Source organism: Geotrypetes seraphini, chromosome 9 (genome assembly GCF_902459505.1).
Source record: "Geotrypetes seraphini chromosome 9, aGeoSer1.1, whole genome shotgun sequence".
Taxonomy (NCBI): domain Eukaryota; kingdom Metazoa; phylum Chordata; class Amphibia; order Gymnophiona; family Dermophiidae; genus Geotrypetes; species Geotrypetes seraphini.
In genome coordinates, this window is record NC_047092.1 from 36,494,034 (window position 1) to 36,517,553 (window position 23,520).

The 23,520-nt window shown below is 42.0% G+C and overlaps 1 long non-coding RNA gene across 1 annotated transcript; it reads right to left on the reverse strand.

Annotated features, from left to right (window-relative positions):
• Positions 1–13,499: 13,499 nt before the first annotated feature.
• On the reverse strand, positions 13,500–19,518 carry LOC117366483. The gene is made up of 3 exons (XR_004540588.1): positions 17,781–19,518; positions 16,645–16,748; positions 13,500–13,734 (listed from the first exon to the last, which is right to left on the reverse strand). It is a non-coding gene; the product is annotated as an uncharacterized LOC117366483 (long non-coding RNA).
• Positions 19,519–23,520: the final 4,002 nt, after the last annotated feature.

Consider the following 23,520-nt stretch of genomic DNA (forward strand, 5'->3'; position numbering starts at 1 on the left):
CTAAGCACACACTTTCTCTTTCACAGCAGCCCTCCCTCTCTAGTGTCCTCCTGCCTCCTCTCAGCATCTTGTCCACAGGAAACAGGGAGTTTTGTTAGAGGCAGCAGGACGTCAGAGGGAGGGGGGATGCAATGTCGAAAAACAGGCATCAGGGACGAGAGGCTGCTGGAGTAGGGGTAGAAGATGCCAGCGCTAGGGAGAAAGGGGGTAACTTGAACCAAAGGATAAGTGGGGTTCTATGTGACAAGTGAAATAGAGTTCATGGGGAGGAGGGGAAGGGGAGATGTGCACCTGGAGAAGAGGGAAAAATGAGATGGTGCCCCTGGACAGGATGGAAAGAGGAGATGGAACTGAATTGGCTTCGATGCATTGACCGCAGCAGTATCGCTACTTCCGTTTTGTAACAAGGGCCCTTAGTTTTAAGCTATCAAACTAGAAATGTAATTTGATTTTGAGGTAGAACTGATTATCCTGTCTGGTTAATCAGGTTATGACATCTATTAACAAAAATTTATAACATTTATTAGAGAAAACAAGATTATTTAATTGGCATAAGGGGTATTTATAGATACTAAAATGCACATTAATGCATTGCTAAACCAATAGACAACCAGAAGTTGGTTAAATTTTATAGGTGCACTTTTGTCAGTATAAAAGAATTCACGAGATGGTACCTGTTTTTCTTACTGTAGACTGTTGAATCACTTTGGAAGAGTTTAGCCAAATTTAAACTTTAGGAATAAGTGCACACACAAAGGGAAAGGAAATACTTTTTTACAGAAAGGGTGGTAGATGCGTGGAACAGTCTCCCGATAGAGGTGGTGGAGACAGAGACTGTCTGATTTCAAGAAAGCCTGGGATAAGCACGTGGGATCTCTCGGAGAGAGCAAGAGATAATGGTTGCTGCAGATGGGCAGGCTGGATGGGCCATTTGGCCTTTATTGGCCATCATGTTTCTATGTTCTGCCTTTCTGGGGTTACAATCAAAGCAATTTACATATTATATACAGGTATTTAGTTTTGCACCTGGGTCATTGGAGGGTTTTGCACCTGGGGCATTGGAGGGTTCAGTGACTTGCCCAGAGTCACATGGAACTCCAGTGGGAACAGGTTCTCAGGTCAGTACACTAACCATTGGGCTACTCCTTCACTCCATAGAGGCCATTCAGGCAGACCTAAGCTTTAACTTTCATAACCATATTAGCATGTTTTGCTACTGCCTTTAAAAATGGTTCCCTGTTAATTCAGTCTTTTAAACCACTCCATGTGTACTACTTTGCATGATAATAACTCGGTGAGTTTCTGATCCACTACTGATGTAGGAGGTGAGCTCCAGATTTCTTTGACTTTATTGCATGCATAGCCAATATCTCACAGGAAAAAATAACGACAGGAAATTATTATAAAAGGCCTTTCATAAGGAAATTCTGAAGTGTTCTCAATATTATTTATACAGTAAGGGTGGATAGCCTCCTCCCCCACAATTATAATAATAATAGCTTTATTTATATCCCGTCATACCTTTTCAGTTCAAGACCTACAAACCATTCTATTCATATTTAAATTTCCCAAGACAACTCCTTGTTTGCAGCCTGAATGCTCAGCCATTTCTGATCCAAGCATGAGAAAAGTGTGAAATACATTCTTCATTTTACATATTTTTTTTTTCTGTTTGTAATGCATAAAAGATGTATGAATGGACAATAGCCAGAGCCAAAGCTCAGGGGATTATTGTTGCTACTCATAAGGTCCAAACTTTTGCTAATTCAATCCCTTTTTTTTATTATAAGAAAAAGGAAGAATACATATCTTACCAGCCATTTCATTTGGGAAATAGCCAGAGTCAAGGGTTATTAATGTACTTTAGAACACAACGGAAGCCATGTGGCTTCTCGGCAAAGTGGATTATATATTCTAATCAAGATGGTGTTAAAAAAATCATAATATATCCCAACGAGTTCAGTGTCTGTTTGAGAAATAAATATAATATTCATTTGTGTAACCCTATGAGGCTTATATAGAGTTCTACAGAAATAAATAGATAGTCACTGCTCATTGGTAATTAGATTCTACACAAAACTAGCAATGCGCACAAACAAAACACATATAAAAGGTTTTCAGTTAAAACAGGCCTTTATTGAGAAGAATTAACCTAACGCTCGGCCATAGGGGGCTGAAAACCAGGGAACCTCAGTTCAAATCCCACTGTGATTCCTGGTGATCTTCTGCAAGTCTTCAATTGCCACAGGTAAATTATACGTTTTCTGAAGACCTAGTGTACCCAATGTAACTCACCTTGAACTACGGAGAAAAGGCATGAGCTAAATTAAAAAAGTGATCCTAGTGCAATACAGGAGCATACTTTAATCTAATCTGATCTTCTATTTGTGCGTCGCTCATACCTATGCAGGCTCAAGGCAACATGGGGGGAGAAAGGAGGGGAGAGGATAGGTGGGGGAGGGGAAGAGGGGGTGGAAGTGGAATAGGGGGGGGAAGGAGGGTACATGAGATTAAATGTCAAATAGATGGGTTTTCAGTTTCCTTTGGAATATAGTGTGGTTAGGTTCTGTTTTATAGAGTTTGGGAGACCTATCGTACACATTAGGCAATGTTTAAGTTAACTGGGTTGGTTCTTATGATTAATGGCAATTGGTTACAGGACATACAGGTAAAATTGAGTTACGTTCTTACAGTTGTTCTTAAGTCGGATTTGTATGTAGCTCAGAACTTGTAGATTTTCAGATTCTTGCTGTGTACCTCTGCTCCCAGCTGACAAAAGGGCTAACTGTCCCTGCCAGTGTCCCCTCTAAGGTATAGCATGCACAACCACACACTGTTCTTAATGTGGCCCTGCATCTTTCCTGAATCTGCTACAGGAGAGATGTAGGCGTCTAGGCCACTGGAAATACTGCTCAGTGAAATCAAATGAAGCTGTGACCATGTTCTTAAGTATGAGTCGTGCTTAAGGCGGGTGTCTGTAACTCGGGGACTGCCTGTACAGAAATTTGACAGAATGCTGGTTTGTGTTTTTGTGTCTCTTCTTCCATTTCCCAGCAGATGTCAGTGTAGGTTAATAATGCTGCATTGACTACGGTACTTACTGCCTCATTTACACATACACAACTCATTTGAAGATTTTTCTTTTTACCGCATAAACGGTGCACTGAAAAATTACAGAACATACCAGACCTTGGAAAGGCAAACATTTGGCTCTAACTGTATCTAAGATTATTGGAAAAGGAGCATTTGTTTATAGGGAGCTAGCCTAACTTCAGGGGCTTTATTGTTTTAGGTTTTTTTCCCCTAAGATTCCTTTGCAAGTCTATAGTTAAGTAGCAGGCTGTAAGATATATTTTTTTACGAAACCATCCCAGCTTTTTGCATCCAAGTTGTTAAAGCATTGCAGACTTTTGGCCTCAGCTACAGTAGCTTCTTGACGTAAGGAAAATTGTTCTCTCCTTATAAAAATATTAATGGTACAGCAGGGATGTCAAAGTCCCTCCTCGAGGGCTGCAATCCAGTTGGGTTTTCAGGATTTCTCCAGTGAATATGCATGAGATCTATTTGCAGGCACTGCTTTCATTGTATGCTAATAGATCTCATGCATATTCATTGGAGAAAACCTGACTGGATTGCGGCCCTCGAGGAGGGATTTTGACACCCCTGGATTAATGGAAGCCTTTTACTAGCTTGCTTGCATCTCTAACTCTTCCAGGTTGATATTCACAGAATATGGTAAAAACCAGGATCCTTATTAACTTATATTGAGATCTTCTTTTTCTTTAATCTGCTGAAGGCTAGCCTCCCTCATGCAGATTCTTTACACCACAGGTGTCAAAGTCCCTCCTCGAGAGCCGCAATCCAGTCGGGTTTTCAGGATTTCCCCAGTGAATATGCATGAGATCTATTTACATGCACTGCTTTCATTGTATGCCAATAGATCTCATGCGGATTCATTGGGGAGATCCTGAAAACCCAATTGGATTGCGGCCTTCGAGGAGGGACTTTGACACCCCTGTGCTACAGCCAAAAATTGCTGTTTTCCTCTTTAGTACATTACTGTTCCTGATCTTGAGGTTTGGCTTTCTTCATTGATTGTGAACTTGCTATACTGGATTGAATTTTTGCTTCTTTTTTTTCTTTCTTTCTAATCATTGGCATAAGATCATGTTCTGCTTCTGCTCATCCATGCTGCTTTTCTGTCCAAGTGTTGTAATTGGTTATACAGGGTGCCCACAAAAACACTCCTTGATTTTAAATGGTTACAAAATCAAAACTTATTGGAATGTTTATAAATAAGATGACAGCAAATACAAGTCCCAAAAAGCACGGTTACCAAGATCTTACACAATCATTTGCACTTTCACCCTTATAAGCTGCAATTGGTGCAGAAGTTACAACCTTCAGACGATGCAACGCGACAAAATGACCAGGTGTTCCTCAAGCAGCCCCCGAGATCACCGGACGTTACTATTTTGTGACTTTTTCTTTTGGGGGGTACGTGAAAGACAGAGTGTATATACCTCCATTACCTGCATCATGTGATCACGCCGGATATGCTTCAGAGAGCCTGGTCTGAGCTCAATTATCGCATCGATGTTTGCCGAGTAACAAGTGGGTGCACGTCGAGCGTATGTAATCAACAGATACCATATGAATCTTTAAAGGTGGATGAAACTAGCCTCAAAGGGGAAAGGACATTCCAATAAATTTTGGTTTTGTAATCATTTAAAATCAAGGAGTGTTTTTGTGGGCACCCTATAAATTAAAAAAAAATCAATGTACATCTCCATTATAGAAAGGGTGTAGAAGTCTGAACTGAATGTCTCAAGTTTCACCAGTATTTTAGAACAGAATCTGCCAATGGAAAGCCTATTTTAAAATACTGTTCAAGAGAAGTGGATGTTTATGTGCTGGGTATGTGCAGCATAAACATCCATTTTAGAAAAAAATTGCAATGGATTCAAATACAGCACATGCATGATTATATTGTAGAGTAGCAACATAAACGTGTATCTTCTTGACACTGTCACAAAGACCAGTATCTGTTGCCAGTTTGGCTTTCTGAGCAGTGGCATAGTGAGGAGGAGCAGGGGGGTCAGACCACCCCAGATGCCATCTTGGTGGGAGTGCTGGCACCTCTCCCCCATGCCATGTTCATGCCCTCCCTTCCCCCAGTATCTCTTTAAATCTTCACCAATATGAGCATCTTCTCTGATCTGCTGCTTGCGCCGGCTTGGCTCCCCTCTGAAACCATTTCCTGGTCACGGCCAGGAAGTGACATCGGAGGGAAAGCCAACACCAGTGTGAGCAGCAGGCTGGAGAAACCGCTTGTGCTGATGAAGATTTAAAGAGGTACGTGGGAAGGGAGAAGTGTGGCGTGGGTGGGGGGGGGGGGATGTGGAAGGAACAGGGGGGGGTGGTGGAGTGAAGGGTGCAGGGGATGCCACCACCTCAGACATCTCCTATCCTCGCAACTCCACTATTTTTGAGGGAGCCAAAAAAAAATACTGGGGTATTAAATGTGTTTGGTAGCAGGTGTAAATCCAGATGTTGATCTGTTAGGACATCAATATTTATTCCCCTTCTGAAATGGGGAATATATGTTTATTTTTCAGGACCATCCTATGCAGTTCTGCCCATACTATGTCCCCTTGCCAGATGCACATTTTTCAGTTTTAGACATGTATGTCTTGGCTTTATAAAATATGATATAGAAACATGATGGCAGATAAAGAAGGCCCATCTAGTTTGCCCATCTGTAGTAACCATTATCTCTTCCTCTCTCTAAGAGATCCCACATGCCTATCCCACGTCTTCTTGAATTCAGACACAGTATTTGTCTCCACCACCTCTTCCGGGAGACACTTCCATGCATCTACCATCCTCTCTGTAAACAAATATTTCCTTAGATTATCTCCTAACTTCATCTTATACCCTCTTGTTCCAGAGCTTCCTTTCAAATGAAAGAAACTCGACTCACGCACATATACGCCACATAGGTATATATAAACATCTCTATTATATCTCCCCTCTCCCACCTTTCCTCCAACATATACATATTGAGATCTTTAAGTCTGTCCCCATATGCCTTATGATGAAGACCACATACCATTTTAGTAGCCTTTCTCTGGACCGACTCCATCCTTTTTATATCTTACTGAAGGTGCAGCCTCCAGAATTGCACACAATATTCTAAATGAGGTCTCACCAGAGTCTTATACGGGGGCATCAAAAACTCATTTTTCCTACTGGCCATACCTCTCCCTATGCACCCTAACATCCTTCTAGCTTTTGCCGTCACCTTTTCAACCTGTTTGGCCACCTTAAGCATCACATACAATCACACCCAAGTCCCGCTCTTCTGTCGTGCGCATAAGTTCTTCACCTCCTAGACCGTACTGTTTCTTCTAAATGTACTGTTTCTTCTAAATGGCCAGCTAATGCACTTCTAAAACCTAAATAGCACTTCTGAAATAAACACCCAATGGTACAAAAGACTAACGGCTCATCAACATGTATATCCACAAGTCCCTAATATTCTTAGAAGCCCATGTCTCATAGTTGGCTTGGTTTACCTAGGCTCTAAGTACCCAAAGAAGCTGAAAAATTCCAATTGGATCAAACCCTTTGACATATGTTTGCCTCTTCATCCCATGCCAACTGAAAAGTCTTCGACTTTGGCTTTGTAAAAGTAGCCCTTAATGTGTTATTCCTGTGATTATTATTATTTTATTTAGCCTCTTTATAATCAGATTATGAAATTTTTGGTTTTATTTTTGGTATTATTATGGATTGTTTCTTCTTTTTAGATTATTTGACTCCTGATTCAGGCATCCTGTTGAAACATGGCCACGTCATTACTTATGCCACTGTTTTTGCACAGCAGTAGATACTAAATATTCCGAGTTAGTAGTCAGTTGGTGAATACAGTCAGCAGTGCATTACTGTGTGAGAGTATTCATTGACTCTGCTGTGCATACATAACATTGTCCATCATGGTAAGAGGGAAACGTGGAAGTGGGAAAGGAGGGGTAGAAACTCCCTTCTCCAGGTGCATCACTCACTCCCCTCTCCCCCTTCCCCAAGCAGTAAGGGAGGTGCATCGAGCAATCACAGAGCCACAGACTACCTTTGCTTGGCAGTGAGCTCTGCCAGTCCCCTGCTCCAGAACAGGAAGGATGACAGAAGGGGCAGAGGACTGCCAAAGTTGTTGAGGTAGTTTAGGTTTTACATCGTGCATTATGTGATATGTTGTTGGAACAATTAAAAGTTCTTTTTTGTGGTAATATTCAAAAAATAAGATATAGAAAAAGAGTTTCAAAATACAGTAAAACCTTGAATTGCAAACATGATTCGTTCCAGAAGCATGCTTGTAATCCAAAGCACTTGTATATCAAAGCAAATTTCCCCATAGGAAATAATGGAAACTCAGACGATTATCCCACAACCCAAAAACTTTCATGCAAAACACTGTACTGTTGTGCGTGCTTGTGTCGCACTTCTATTGTGCTCAGTTGCGATGCTTGTGTTGCGTTCAGCGATGTGTGTGGCGCATATTGATGTGCTCGTATTGCAAGACAACGCTCATTGATCAAGTAAAAATTATATAAAATGTTTTACTCGTCTTGCAAAACATTCGCACCCCAAGTTACTCACAATCCAAGGTTTTACTGTATAAGGTATTCCTTAAGGACTAGAGGAGGGGGAGATAGTCGCTTTTGTATATAGTTTTCTATCTCATGTACTACAACCAAACGAAGGAAAAAATGAAAAAAAAAAAAAAAAAAGAAAGCGCTCAGAAGCATTTGGAACAAAATGGAATGCAACAGGAAAGCAAAGAAACATTATAACCTGTCTTCTTTACTTTTTTAAAATAAATTTTATTTTCATTAATGTAACACTTGTTTATATATGATTAACCCCCCCCCCCCCTTTTTACAAAACTGTAGTGTGATTTTTCGCCATGGCAGTAACAGCTCCAACACTCAGAATTCCTATGAGCATCGGAGCTGTTACCACCGCAGTTGGCGCTAAAAAACACACTATGGTTTTGTAAAAAAAAAAAAATAAGTGTTACATTTTGTGCCAAACCCAGCAGTTACTTCCCTCAATTTCCCCTTTCTCTTCGTGTATGGTTTTCTGTAAATGCTATAAATATCTTTACCATCGCAGCATAACATCAAGATAATCTACTAACAACTAGCACTTTGTTCATTGTTCTCTACCAGCCCATTGGATAAATGGCTCCTACACTGCCTGGAACTTATAAACAAAGCCCTCTTTCATCATCCTCAGTTTGCCTGCAGCAAATAATCACTCCATCATCCCTCGCGTGGCTAGAAGGCCTGGCTTTTCTAGGCCTCAACAATCTCACATCTTGCAGCGATCAGACATGCACTCAAAAAGATCCAATCATTTTTCCCTTAACCTGGCACCCTATACAGCAAACACACCTTGGGTTCGTTCTCCATTCTTCTTCCCAGCATCTATACCACTAAATTCATACATTCCCCCTCGTACTCCTAGACTGCTGTGCATTCCAGCCAAATGTCATACCTACTAGTATTAATTATAGCGCTGTACAGAGTCACGAAGAAGATAGTCCCTGCTCAAAAGGAGCTTACAATCGAGACAGACAAACAGAATGTCATGGATACAGTTAAGGGGACTGGTTAATCTGCTGGCTAGGTTGGTAAGCAGTGGGGGAGTATGGACATGGATTGAGGGCTATATCAACAAGGGAAGGGGCATGGCGGACCAACTCAAGCAACTTATTCCAAGCAACTAGATGAAAGGAACAAAGTCTGGAATTGTCCGTGGAGGAGAAGGGTACAGTTAAGAGCAGCTGATCTGAGGAACAGAGTTCTCTGGGAGGTGTATAAAGAGAGAGGAGAGAGACTGAAGGGCAGCAGAATGAACACACTTACAAGGTCAGCAATAGGAGCTTGAACTGTATGTGAAGGCAGATAGGGAACCAGTGAAGTGATTTAAGGAGAGGGATGACGTAAGTGTAGTGAGGTGGGTAGAAGATGAGCCATGCAGCAGAGTTTTGCGCAGATTGCAGAGGGGAGAGGCGGCACTGTGGGAGACCAGTTAGAAGCAGATTGCAGTAATCTAAGTATGAGGTTACGACAGTGTGGACAAGGGTCTGGGTAGTATGCTCAGAAAGCATGGGGTGAATTTTGGTGCTGTTGTAGAGAGAAGCGACAGACCTCAGCAGTTTGTTGGAAGTGCATAGAAAATGAGAGGTCGGAATCAAAGACAAATCCAAGATTGTGAGCAGAGGAGACTAGAACGATAACAGTATCATTTACAGAGACAGAGAATGTCGGGAGAGGAGCAGAAGGTTTAGGAGGAAAGAGAAGCAGCTTGGACAGAATGACGGCAGGACATCCAGCATTCCTTCAGGGTTAGAGGATACATTTTATTCAGTCTCTCTGATGTATTAAATACATTATAATTATAATATGGAGATAATTCAAATTCTACTGCATATTATTTAAAACCCTACACGGAGACAGCCCATCATACCTGAATAATCGCCTCATCCAAGCAACCAACACCAGACACAGAAAAACGCACTCCCCATTCATACCCCCCCCCCCATCCAAAGAAGTAAAAAGAACAAAACAACATGACGGCCTCCTAGCCACACAAGCTGCAAGACTGGACAAACAGATTTCCAACCTTCTGATGACAACCCCAGACTATAAGACGTTCAGAAAAGAAATAAAAACCACACTTTTCAAGAAATTCCTAAAACAGCAATAACAACACGACCTCTAAAAGCCCTTAAGATCTACATCTAACCTATCTAGCTATTCATTATAATTCATGTAATTATGTAATTCTGTAATTATGTAACTCTGTAATTCTATAATTCTCTAACTCTGTAATTCTGTAATTCATTGTAATCCTGTCCTTAAACTAACCTTTTGTAATCCGCCTTGAACCGCAAGGTAATGGCGGAATAGAAATCCCGAATGTAATGTAATGTAATGTAATGTTTTCCATATTCTCTGTCTCATTTTTGACTGATAACCCCCCAAATCCCTCTTCCACTCCTTGATCAATTTTGGCTTCTAGAAGGCAGTTGCAGCACAATGGTAAATTTTAGTCCTTCACATGTCTGGACCCTTCAAACAGAGCCTCAGACTGATTCCCATCCTCAAATCTTGCCCTATTCTATTGGATCTATTGCACCATAATTTAAAAGTTTGAGGGATAAGAAAATAAGAATAGCTTTACTGGGTCAGCCCAATGGTCCATCAAGCCCAATAGCCCATTCTCACGGTGGCCAATCCAGATCCCTAACACCCGGCCAAAATCCAAGGAGTAGCAACATTCTATTATTTCAGAGTAAGCATGATTCCTGTGAATTTTTTTGTTTTTGTATTATTATGGATTGTTTCTTCTTTTTAGATTATTTGACTCTTGATTAGAGTCCCCAAAGAGTAGTAAGATTTTAGAATCCCAAAGAGTAGCAACATTCCATCTACCAATCCAGGGCAAGCAGTGGTTTCCCCCATCTCTTTCTCAATAACAGACGGACTTGGGAAAATCCACTGCTTTTTTTTTTTTTTTTTTATTCCGCATATCCTATAATTCTATGTGGATTACAAATTCTTCAGGTACTCGAGCATTATTCCCTAACTGTCCCGGCGGGCTCCCACTCTATCTAATGTACCTGGGGCAATGGGAATTAAGTGACTTGCCCAGGGTCACAAGGAGCAGTGCGGGATTTCGAACCCACAACCTCAGGGTGCCAAGGCTGTAGCTCGAACCAGTGCACCACACACTCCCACTAGGATATGCAGCATAAAATATATTTTACTCTTTTGGGATCTTGCCAGGAACTTCTGACCTGGGTTGGCTACTGTTGGAAACAGGATACTGGGCATGATGGACCTTCGGTCTATCCCAGTATGGCAACTCGTATGTTCTTGTGTAACAATAACCAGAAAGAGAAGAAATGATGTTAGGATTATGTAGATTTTATATAACAATTTTTCACAATAACTTATAACTCTCTATTAGTAGTTCCATATGTGTACTTAAGAACTATTAATAGTGAGGTATGTGTTATTGAGGGATTGAGTTGAGAGCCCCTGATCTATTCTATGGACTGATCGTGCATCTCTTAGGGTGGATGTTAAGGGAACACATATAATCCTATAGATCAGGGGTAGGCAATTCCGGTCCTCAAGAGCCGGATCCAGGTCAGGTTTTCAGGATATCCACAATAAATATGCATGAGATAGATTTGCATCTCAAGGAGGCAGTGCATGCAAATCCATCTCATACATATTCATTGTGGAGATCCTGAAAACCTGACCTAGCTCCGGCTCTCGAGGACCGGAATTGCCTACCCCTGCTATAGATAAACAAATGCAAAATCTATATGTGAAACCCCCCCCCCCCAGTGATTTTTCATGTTAAATGCTGGGGGGAAACCTCTAGGGAAATAATTTGTGATGACTTTAAAAGCTACCATCAGGGAATATTTAATTGCATGAATAATGAGAAAGCTATTAATATATGCTAAAAATGAGTTAATGCAAAAATTAAAACAAGCAGAAGTTGAGTGCAAAGCAAACTAGTTCTTGTTGCAAAGACCAACTGAAAATAGAAGAAAGCTTAATAATGTTAAAATGGAAAAAGCACAACATGATCTTATGAAGCAACTTTATTATGAAAAGGTAATAAAGCCGAAAGATTATTGCAAATCAAACTAAAAAAAACAACTTCATCTATTAAAGACCACAAGGGTATTAGAAGTTTCAGAGAGAAAAGATAACCAAGCAATTTAAGTTTTGTAGAAAATTATAATCACATGACAAGAGCATCTCAAAGGAAACTTGTGTAAAATACCCCTGTAGAAAAAACAACAGATCACGATTACTAGAAAATTCTTTAACAACCAGAGGCATGATAGAAAAAATTTTGAACAGCATAAAGAACAGGAGCTGATGGATTTTACAAGATTTTTAAAAATTGTGGCCCTCTAAGGGCTCCTTTTATCAAGCCGTCCTAGCGGGGTTAGCGCGTCAGACATTTCATCACGCGCTAACCCCTGCGGCCGGCTAAAAAACTAACACCTGCTCAATGCAGGCATTAGTGGCTAGCGCGGCAGGCGGTTTAACACGCGGTATTACGCATGTTATACCCCTACCGCAGCTTGATAAAAGGACCCCTAAGTCACGTTGAGGTTTTTACCTTGGCCCAGGGCGCTAAATGCTCTGATGCTGCTCTGACGCTCATATGAACTACAAGGAGCAGAAATTAAATTTGGGCTTGCTTTAGTTGGAGGGGTGATGATGAAACTGTTGGCCCCATCCACTCTGCTCTCAGGCTTACCCTAACTCAGCTTCTTGGATACGATACTAGTCAAGGCCAATCTTCTGACCGCTAACAGCCGAAATATTATCGCAAAGCATTAGCACTGCCAAGAGTAAGAGCAATGAGAACCAGACTGTTTGTTTATTGCTTAGCAGCTGCCAAAATATCTTTGTCCGTATGAAGGGCCTTGCAATGGAAAAACTGGTATTAGCTAAGCAAGAAAGGATTTGGGATATAGACGAAAGGATTCTGGATTTGGCTCATGTCTTTTTCAGTCATAACCAAAACAGTAGTAGGTTTCGTAGATGCTTCTCTTTCCTAACTATGGGTTCCTCTTACAATGCCGCAGTGGTGGTTCTCCCATGGCAAAGGCACCACAGTCCATTCAATTCCTGTGGCTTCAGTGCATTTATCGTGGGAGAATTGCTACCACGGCTTGGCAAAAGGAGCCCTATATGAAGCGTGTTAGTAGATTAACCTCCTCTTTTATGAATGCATAACGTGGATTTTAGCGCCAGCGGTGGCGGTAACTGCTCTGATGCCGGCCCTAGAATCCTTGCTATGCATTTGTAAAAGAGGGAGTAAGTGAAATATCATAAGAACTTCATTTAAATTTGTTAATTTTATTATGACTCTTCTTATGTAAGCTGCTTAGAATTGTAGATGAAGCAGAATGCAAATTTATAAAGAAAGAAGGGAATGTTACTTTCTTTCTAAAGCACCTGGAAAATATGCTGTTAATACACAAGATTTTTAGTTCATCGTGTTTTAATTTCTATGTTTTGCTACTGAAACTTTGTAATGGGCAAAATGGTCTTACATAGGTGCTGCATAGTGCTAAAAATCTCTAATAAAAATGAAGATGAAAAATAAATTGACTTTGGGGTTGGCTAGTGGCAGTCAGGGCAGGATTAACTAATAGGCCCAGTAGGCACGTGCCTAGGGCCCGAAATGGTCAGGGGGCCCGATGAAAGAGGGCATCAACATTGTTTTTTCCAAACAGCGATAGGCCCCTCCAGTATTGATCGGCAACGCGGGCCCCCCAATCAGCAACGCCCCCCCCCCCCCAATCGACGGAAAGTAAGACAAACAAACAAAGCGGGTAAGAAAGGCAACGGGAACTGTAATTTTGCAAGCATTATTGCTTGCCCAAAGTTTCCCTCTGACGCAGCTTCCTGTTTCCGCCCGGGCACATGGTGGGGTGGGGCGGGGCAGAGGGCCCTGTGTACTTGTGTGCCTAGGGGCCCTCGACGAATTAATCCTGCCCTGGTGGCAATGCTACATGCTGCAACAGGTTCAGGTCTTCTGCTTGCTGGGTTGTCCAAGGCTAAGAATGCCCTGGCAGGAGAGAGTCTCAACCACTGCTCAGTGGTGGCATCTAATAGGGAAATACTGCAATAAAAATAATCACAAGAAAAAGGAAATTTGATCAGGTCATGTCATTACTAAAGTACGCACACAGGCTCCCCGTCAATCATAGAATTACATATAAACTGGCACTAATCACATTTAAGGTCCAGCTATTCAAAGCCCCTCTATTCTTAGATAAATTAGACCTTAAAGCAGTTTTGTCCTCTACGATCAGAGGATAAAAACCTGACAATTTCATCATTGAGAACAATTAACACCAGGCGTAGCACACTTTTCTCAGTCACGGCTCCTCATATTTGGAACCTATTACTGGCCCAGGTAAGGGAGGAAAAAACCCTTGACAAATTTAAAGGGAAATTACAGTTACCTATTCAGGGATGCTTTTGAATAATTCATGCCAGTATTAGTTGGACGTCGACACTTAGCGCAGGCAAGGCACTACTGGTGTAATTCCCTAATGTTTTATCCTTTTTTCGTTCTCTTTCCTATATTGATTAAGGCGACCTGTCAAAAGCGCGCCGGGTTTTGTCACACTGACAATCACGCTCTGATATTTGCGTGCAGGACAAATGTGCGCCACCGCTCTCAGGCCTTCTCGTTTGTGCTCAGAGGGGTGTGTGTGGGGGGAACCTCCCCACTACACTTACAATTCCTTGTGCTCCTGTTTAGGGGGTGTGGGGTACACACAGTACACTTAAAAATCGCTCTCTCCTCCCAAAGCCCGGCTCTTCCGCTCTCAGGAGTGTGTGTGGGGATCCCCCCCACTACAATCACGCTCTCGTTCAGGGGATGTCGACGCGGTCTCAATATCAACATTTCTGCAATCCCCCCCCCCCCCACTACTGTTACAATTTTGTCCTGAAAATCCCGCTCTCTTCATAGGTGCACTTGTCAGTGCGCGCATTTGACAGAGCGGAATTGTCATGGCGCAATTGTCCTGGGAGCTATTGATGGTGTACCATTGATTGTAGTTCCTCCCTTCTTTCCTGTCATTCGCAGAAAGTCAGTGTTTCCCCCAGTAATTGCTTGTCTCCTCTATTTTTATTGTACATCGCTTTGAAATTCTGAAAAAATGCAATTTTATCAAATTTTAAATAAACTTGGAAACTTTAAAAAAAAACCTCAAGAAGTTTAGGTACTGGGCTTTACAGAGAGCCACCAACCGCTGCTTGTGGCTAAGGATTACCAGGTAGAGGTTACTGAAAAATGAGGGAAATTATCTGCCTAGTCATGAATGGAGACTTGTGGTGTCATAGCCTAATACAGTGACATAGTAAGGGGGGGACGGTCTGCCCTGGGCATTATCTTGGTGAGGGTGCAGGCACCTCTGTCCTCCTCTCTCCCCCTCCCCCCCCGTTCCTTCCAGTGCCGCACATGTGCGCCGGCTTCCCTTCCCTCATACCTCTGTAACGTTCCTGGCGTGAGCAGCAGCCCTCAACTTCCTGTCACGCCATTGTCGGCTCTTCCTCTGATGTCACTTCCTTGGAACCACCCCTAGGAAGTGACATCAAAGGAAGAGCCGACATCGGCACCACAGCAAATTGGGGGGGGGGGAGGGTTGCTGCTCGTGTCAGGAATGTTACAGAGGTGCGGGGGAAGGGAAGCGGTGTGTGTGTGCAGCAGGAGGGGGCGGGGAAGGAGCGTGTGGAGGTGGGAGGGGTGGCAAAGAGGGCGGGGCCTCTCACCTCCACGCCACTGGTTTAATAGAAACTAGTTCTGATTAAGCGCCTAGAAAAATGGTATCTACTGCACGTCAATAAAATGTAGGCTTCAAAAAACGAGAGAAACCTGGCAGCTGTGATAAGATGATACTTTTTAACACTGGATTGACTGTGCACAGAAGTATAGATGAGAGGCAGAACTAAGGGTCAAGCCCAACACTATCCCCCTCTTTTCCTAATGCATAGCGCGGGTTTTAGAATTCCTATGAGCATCGGAGCAGTTACCGCCACTGATGGCGCTAAAACTTGCATTATACGTTAGTAAAAGAGGGGATATATGTCTCTATTTTCAATCATAGCACATTGTTGAAAATGCCCCAGTCTACAATGATAATGAATTTTTTACCATTTCACCTGAAATAGTATTTCACTTATCTTTACTTCATTATTGGGTTCTGATGCGTTTCACCGAAGCTGATTTAGAATACCCAAATCCCAAACAATTTTTCAAAAGAGCCCCCTGGTCTCACTCTTAGAAGGTATGTATCGTCTTCTGTCAGAGGCGAAAACCAAGAAGAGGGGGGAAAAAATGGCCACTGCTGCTGCTGTTAGCGAAAGGGGCACCACAAGTGAGCCACATGGATACCACAGAGTCGTGGAACTGACCTGACCAACAAGAGAGTCTGACAAAGGCCCCAAATAGAGAATGACACGGTGACAAAATTCATCACCGTTCCCGTCCCCGCGGATAACCGCGGGAAATAATCCCATGTCATTTTTTAGTGTCTATTTCAACCTCAGTCCTTCTACACCAGCATTCTTCAAAGCAAAGCTTGTGGGTCAGTGGTTGTGGCCATTCATACTCTGATTCTTCCCTCTCTCCTTAAAGAATGACATGAAGATGATTTCCCGCGGTTATCCGCGGGGACGGGAACGGTGATGAATTTTGTCACCGTGTCATTCTCTAGCCCCAAATTCCCAAAGAGGAAGAGACCAGCCTCTGCGTTTAATTTTTTTTTTTTTTAGAGTGAAGAGGGAGCAAGGAGTTCAGGATCATGCCAAATGGGGTCACCAGGGATGGGTAGGGAACTGGCACCACCAGCTATACCCTGCAACAGACACCCAGGAAGCCTAATCCCCTTGCTCAACTGAGTTAGCAAAGTCAAACAGGAGCTATCCCTCGCAGGCCATGCTGCACAGGAGAAGCAAACAGAGGCAGGAAAAAAAAAATCATCCATACACCTGTTGGAGTTAGAGAATACTAGCTTACCAGTGAGTATAACATCCTGTATATGACAGAGCACATCTTGGTGTTCTCTATCTCCGCCTACTGGTGGATAGACACAATTTACTCATCTCTGGAGTCGTCTGCTGCTGTTGACAAGGAACAGATATTTGGGTTAACCTAATATGCAAACTATTCATTCAGTGAAGACGCAGGTCTGTGGAGGCGAGTTAGTCCTTCCGTATTCTTAGCATGCTAATCCATATACACTATTGTGACCTGGTTCAATGTATAGTGAACATAGCACATTGCTATACTTTAACACTGAAATAAACTCTGAAAAAAAAAAAGAAAGAAAACATTATGAGTGACACCGATTATTGAAATAATAGCTCTGCTGAGATTTGTCTTGTATTAGTTCTCTGGGCAAAGATGGTCATGTTTCCATGGACACCTTTCTCTCGCAAGCAGCAAGGGACCATTTTTCAAAGATTAATTCAGCAAAGTAATTGTAATTTACTAAAAGGGATTCTTCACTGCAGCTACACAATGTATTTTAATGGGTTGCCCTGTGAAGCTGACACTTATTTTGGGTTTCAGCATTTATAATATTTCAAAAGATGTTATACAAGGGGGTCTGAAATAGCACACATGGATATTTGTGTGTATGTATAGCATTGACATATGCAGCAACAATTAGGACTTTGGGAAATTGTCCGCTAAAAGCTTTGATAGAGCTTTCATTAAAAAAATTTTAAAGGTCAGAAATGAGACATGGATCCTGTTAAAAAAAAAAAAAAATTACACACAAAAACAAAAACAGAATAACCCCTTCCTCCACAAACAAAAGCCCTCCAGTCATTTTCTCAGCTTGTCTGCTTGCTCAAGCTGGTTTTTTGTGGGGTTTTTTTTATTATTTCTATGATCACATTCCATATATCATTTATGCATGCCGGCACTGGCTCATAGAAGTGCCTGAATCCCTTTTATTATACACGAGTGTGCCAGCAGAGACAATTTGTAGCTGCTGCTTTGTGGAATGTGCCTGGGTGAGTGCCTATTTAATAGAAGGGGCTGCCTGCAGTCCTGAACAGCTGTGCAGTGAACAGTTCAGCTTGCAGAGGGCACTTGCGTTTTTTCTTTTGAATATTGTTCCAAATATATATCTAGGTTTACCATACCTTATCATGGAGGCGAGCCCTTCATTTTCTCCCAGGTTCTTTGACTCGGGGTTCTTTCTTCTGGGGTGGGAGCGGGGGGAAAGTGGCAGTCGCAAGACTCTTTGGTTTGGAAGGTCTTCTCGTGCCGTTTAAACAAGACACCGACCAGTTTCTTGGCCCCCAATGACTTTCTTTAATGATGAATTAACTCAATAACAATGCTGCTGGAAATACAGAAGTGGAACATCCAGGCTCGAGTTTTAAAACAGGAAGATTCCTCCATATAGCTGGTGCAGAAGATTGTAGAATTTAATCTAGTGATCTCTTAGCAGGGGTGCTTGCACTAATGGGAGTAGAGGCGTGGCCTAGTGGTTAGAGCTGCCGCACCAGCATCCCAAGGTTGCAGGTTCAGCCTCCCTATGACCCCCAAGCAAGCCACTCAATCCCCATGACCCCAAGCGCCTCAGTCAGACCATAAGCCCACCAGAACAGATAGGGAAAATACCCAGAGTACCCAATAGAATAATTGTACACCACCCTGAACCTCTCCAAAAATAGGGCAGTATATCAAATGTCAATAACCATAAACATACTTGGAACCCCTTTAGAAGACACAAAACCAGACAACCATCCGCAAAAAAGGGACTCACAAACTGAGGTAAACAGCCCCTTGGCCTTGCTTTACAAAACAGTAAACTAACCTTGAGATCTTGGACTTGTAGGAATAAAACAATAACCACACTGGCCCTTACTGGTCAGTATAGGGAGAGATGTGCAATACTATATTATAGTAGCACTCTGGAAACTATGAGGTCAATATTCAGCTCTCAGGCAGTGAGCATTTTGCTCACTGCTGACAGCATTATGCCCGGGACACATGTGGACTTTGGCTTTGAATATCCGGTTATTTTTAAGCCAGTTAAGGTATAGCCACTTAAGTCAATATTTAGCACTTAAGTGGCTATGGGTTACTGCATAAAAATAGGACAGACTTTTATGCAATCCCATTTATGTAGTAAACCTGGATGCTTAAGGGCTGATTATTTTCTAGAAATTTTGTGGATCTGGGAGTACATGAGCCATCTCAAACTCTTCAAGAAACCTTGAGAACCAATGATTTAGGCCCCCTTTTATCAAGCCACGTTAGGGTTTTTTATTGCTGGCCGCTGTGGTAAAAGCTCTGATGCTCATAGAATTCCTACAGTACTCGCAATAAAAAAAAACCCTAACGCAGCTTCATAAAGAGAGTCTTAGTTATGTACTATTTGATCTATTTTTAATACTGAAGTACGAGAGATAGAGATACATGAGTTTCTTACATTTGCTTCCTTCCTTTCATCTCTCTTTCATAAATTCTGTTACATCCAAAATTGAATTACATTGATATCTATAGAGTTCATTCAGCTTGATGCTTTGATTTCAAAGATAAACCACTACTTTTATTTTCAAGGTCTTGGGACCCTGCTGGGAAATATCTGAAACTTTCTGCAGGTGTTTCTTTTACCAAAACCCCTGAGTTTGTATTATTTTAATAAAATTTCTCTCTTCCATCTTCTTTAAGCTTTGACAGTTTGAGCTCCCAAAAAGTGCTTACTCATCTCTCAGAAAATTCTGTGCCAGCAGTTTTCTCAGCTATTGCTCTCCAGGGTCTCCTGCAGAGCACTTCGCACATCCTTATGCTAAGAAGGGAACTTTCTATTTTTGTTATGTCTAGAGCTGTGGTCTCAAACTCAAACCCTTTGCAGGGCCACATTTTGGATTTGTAGATACTTGGAGGGCCTCAGAAAAAATAGTTAATGTCTTATTAAAGAAATGACAATTTTGCATGAGGTAAAACTCTTTATAGTTTATAAATCTTTCCTTTTGGCTAAGTCTTAATAATAATATTGCAATTTATAGCTAAAGAGACATATGAAGGTAGGGCTCGCTCACGGTCGGCAGGGAGAGAAGGATAGAGGGTCGGCAGGGGTTCAGTTGCACAGTGGGGGGGGGGGGGAATTTGAAGAGTTGCTGGCAAATCCCAGGACTATGGCTTATTTTTTGGGAAACAGTAACTACTGAGGTAGAAGATGTGGTAAACCCTCAAAGGTTTGATCATTGGTGTTGAGTCTCCACAAAGATGTGAAATGTAGCTGCAGTGGTGTAGTAAAGGGTGGGGGCCTCCCCGGGCATCTCATGGTGGGGGCGCTGCCACCTCTCTGCCCCCCACCCAAATCCATGCTCAAGATCTCCCTTCTCCACCCCCCACTTACTTCTTCAAAAGCCTTTGCCAGCACGAGCAACTATTCTAGCTTGTGCTCGTGCCGGCCTGGCTCCCTCTGAAATTTCTTCCGGGTTGTGGGGCACGGAAGTGACATCAGAAGGAATGCCAGCATGAGCAGCAGGGCTGGAGAAGCTGCTCGCGCAGGCAATGATTTAGAAGTACGGGGATGGGAAGGGAGGGTGCGAGTGGGGCGGGGGTGGGCGCCTTTTACACTCGCTCTGCCACTGTGTAGCCGTGTGTGAAGTATCAACTTTTTATATGGAAATCCAAAAAAATCTTAATGATGATCAATGTTTATTTATTTAAGGTATTTATATACTGCCTGTCAAAGTTATCTAAGCAGTTTGCAATCAGGTACTCAAATATTTTCCCCATCTGTCCTGGTGGGCTCACAATCTATCTAATGTACCTGGTGCAATGGAGGATTGAGTGACTTGCTCAGGGTTACGAGGAGCAGCATGGGATCTGAACCTACAACCTCAGGGTGCAGAGGCTGTTGCTCTGATCACTGTGCCACTCCATGAACACTAGAGCCATGAATGATGTAGACTCGTGATAGCTTCTGCTACTGTGAATAACTGTTCACTAAGCTTGCTTGATGAGTGGGAAAAAGAAATAGGACGTGGTCCTGGTAAGGTCTGGCCAGATTGTGGCTCTTTGTACCAAGTATGCCAAGTCGTCTGTGATTCTGATCGTGCTGAGTTTTCCGAGGTAACATATGACTGAAATTTGCGCGGGGTTCTTCTTTAGCACGATACAGATAGTTTCATAGTTTATTTAAATTTTGATTAAACGCTTATCCGAAGGTACAAAGCGTTGTACATAATAATTTAAAATAGCTGGGGCACAAACGTTTTAGATAATAAACATGAACAAACATTATAGACATACTAGTAACATGAAAAATGGGAGAACTACAAATTTTTTTTAAAGAATACAAATAAGGAAAGTACAATAGGGAATGACTTAATTCATGAGAAAATAGATGCTTACGTAAGTAAGATCAGCGTCTTTAAAAAGCAAGCATTTTAGGTTACTTTTAACTTTCTGCAAGTTTTGTTCAGCTCTGAGGAATAGGGGGGGAAGAGAATTCCAGATTAATGGGGCAGTGACTGAAAAAAATATGAGACTACAACGAGTACCAAATTATCTTTAAGGATAGAACGTTGAGGGAATGTTGTGAGGCTGATCTTAAGGTTCTGGGAGGGTCATACGGAATTAATAATCTAGGAAGGCAAGAGTATTGGTCTGTTTAATGTTAAAAGTCAAAAGTGCAATTTTGTAGGTGATCCGCTGTAAGACAGGCAACCAATGAGCTCTTTGTAATTTCCCGCCCCTGATTTTCCATGGATGTCCTCTTGTCTTTTTCAAAGGTCCGACGGCGACAAGAGGACATCCATGGAAAATCAGGGGAGGGAAATTGCACGGCGACACCAGGAAATACTTTTTCACCGAAAGAGTGGTTGATCGCTGGAATAGACTTCCACTTCAGGTGATCGAGGCAAGCAGCGTGCCTGATTTTAAGAAGAAATGGGATCGTCACGTGGGATCTCTGCACAGAGATAAATAGGGGAGGGTCATTAGGGTGGGCAGACTAGATGGGCCGCGGCCCTTATTTGCCGTCTTTTTCTATGTTTCTAAGGGGTGACGTGATCAAATTTTCTGGAACCTTCTGCTAACTGATGAAGCCATGTCCTGTGTCCAAAGTGTCTGACCTGCAGCGGTCATAGGGAATAGTGGCTGAAGGAGGACAATGAAGTGGCGGCTGACCGTCTTGCTGACGTGCCGTAAGAGCAGTCTGTTCTTTCTTTCATGTCTGCACTGTCACTCATTCTTTTGCTCTAACTTTCCTGCATTCTAGTCCAGGCTTCTATCGGGAAATCACAGCAGATGGCTGGAAGCGATACCTCTGTCATCCATGGGTTATACAGGGTGGTCAGCTGGGTGAAAGGTATGAGATGATTTTAATAATAATAATAAATTGTATTTTTATACTGCAGTACCTCTCAGTTCTATGCAGTTAACAATAATGAAAAGCTGAAGAAAAACAGTGATAGTACTGCAAGAGCATCAAAATTTCATAATAACAACCGGCAAATTTATCAAAAGCTAGGTTTTAACATTTTTTTTCTCTAAGCTGCAGAAAAACAGCAAAAGTACAGCCGTAACATTAAAATTCATAATAACGTCAGACAAATGTATCAAAAAGATAAGCTTTAACATTTTTCCTAAAAATTTGGTAGGAATTAGATGCCACAGTCAGAACACGTGGTGTTTTACCTCCATTTACCAGCTTGAATAGATAGAGTTCTTTCAAGAAATCTTGTATACAAACAAGGATGGAAAAGAGAAATAAAAGGAGCAGCCACGTGTATGGCGGTCATTTATATTTTCAATGCCATTCCCTGCTCTTGCCAAGAACCCTCTCACTTCCCCAAGAAGCTGACTAAGAGATGGCCTTGCTCACAGTAGCTGCATCTGAACTCGGAAATGCCCTAGCGTCTGTGAAAGGATGCGAATTGCCTGTGCGTACGTTTCAAGTTTTATTAAAAGCTCGATACAATGCTTATAGAATTTCAAAACGATTTCCATAATAAAAAAAAATGGGGAAAAAAGAAAATACTTGAGGCTCAAGGAAGGAGGGGTAGAATTACAAATTTTTTACTGTATTATATTATGCTTTTTATTGTTTCCCTCTTGTACTTTTCCCTATTTGTTCTGCTTTTCTATATTGATTTGTATTTCACATCCCCTTTTTCCTTGTGTTATGAGTATGACGAGTTAATCTTTAAACCCAATGTTATTATTTAAAGTTTGTATTTGTATTGTTTCCCACTAAATGTATTTTAAACTGTTCATCGCTTTGAAATATGATTAAGTGATTAATCAAAAGAACTATTAAACTTGAACTTGAACTTATAGTACAGAGGAACCGGAAGGGCTAACACAATAGGGCCTATGGTTAAAAGCTGCCAGATTGAAGCCTCAGTTGCGAGTTGCCGTATTGAGACTTGTGTGGCATGAAAATTTGGAGTCGTATCTACATATATCAGCTCTCGAAGGCATCTCCGAAAAGAAAACTCTTCGGGGAGCCTTTGAATCTTTCTAACGTTGTTTCCTCTCTGATATGGGCTGGGAACCGCTCTTAAAGGCTCTTTGGTGATCTACGCTGCTTTCCAAAGACACCTCATGAAGTAAGTAAAATTCCAACTGGTGCTTAAATCCTGCCTAAAGAGATTTGCAAGTTTCCCATCTCACTCGTCTCCTCAATAGTTTTTTAAAAAACTTTTGTTGTAACTGCTGCTGCTGCCTACCTTTCATGCTCTAGATCAGTGTTTTTCAACCTTTTTACACCTATGGACCGGCAGAAATAAAACAATTGTTCTGTGGACTGGCATCAGTTCATGGACCGACGGTTGAAGAACACTTGGCTAAGTCGTGGGCCAGACCCCGCCCATCTCTACCTAATCTCCATACCAGACCCCACCCCCATAATAG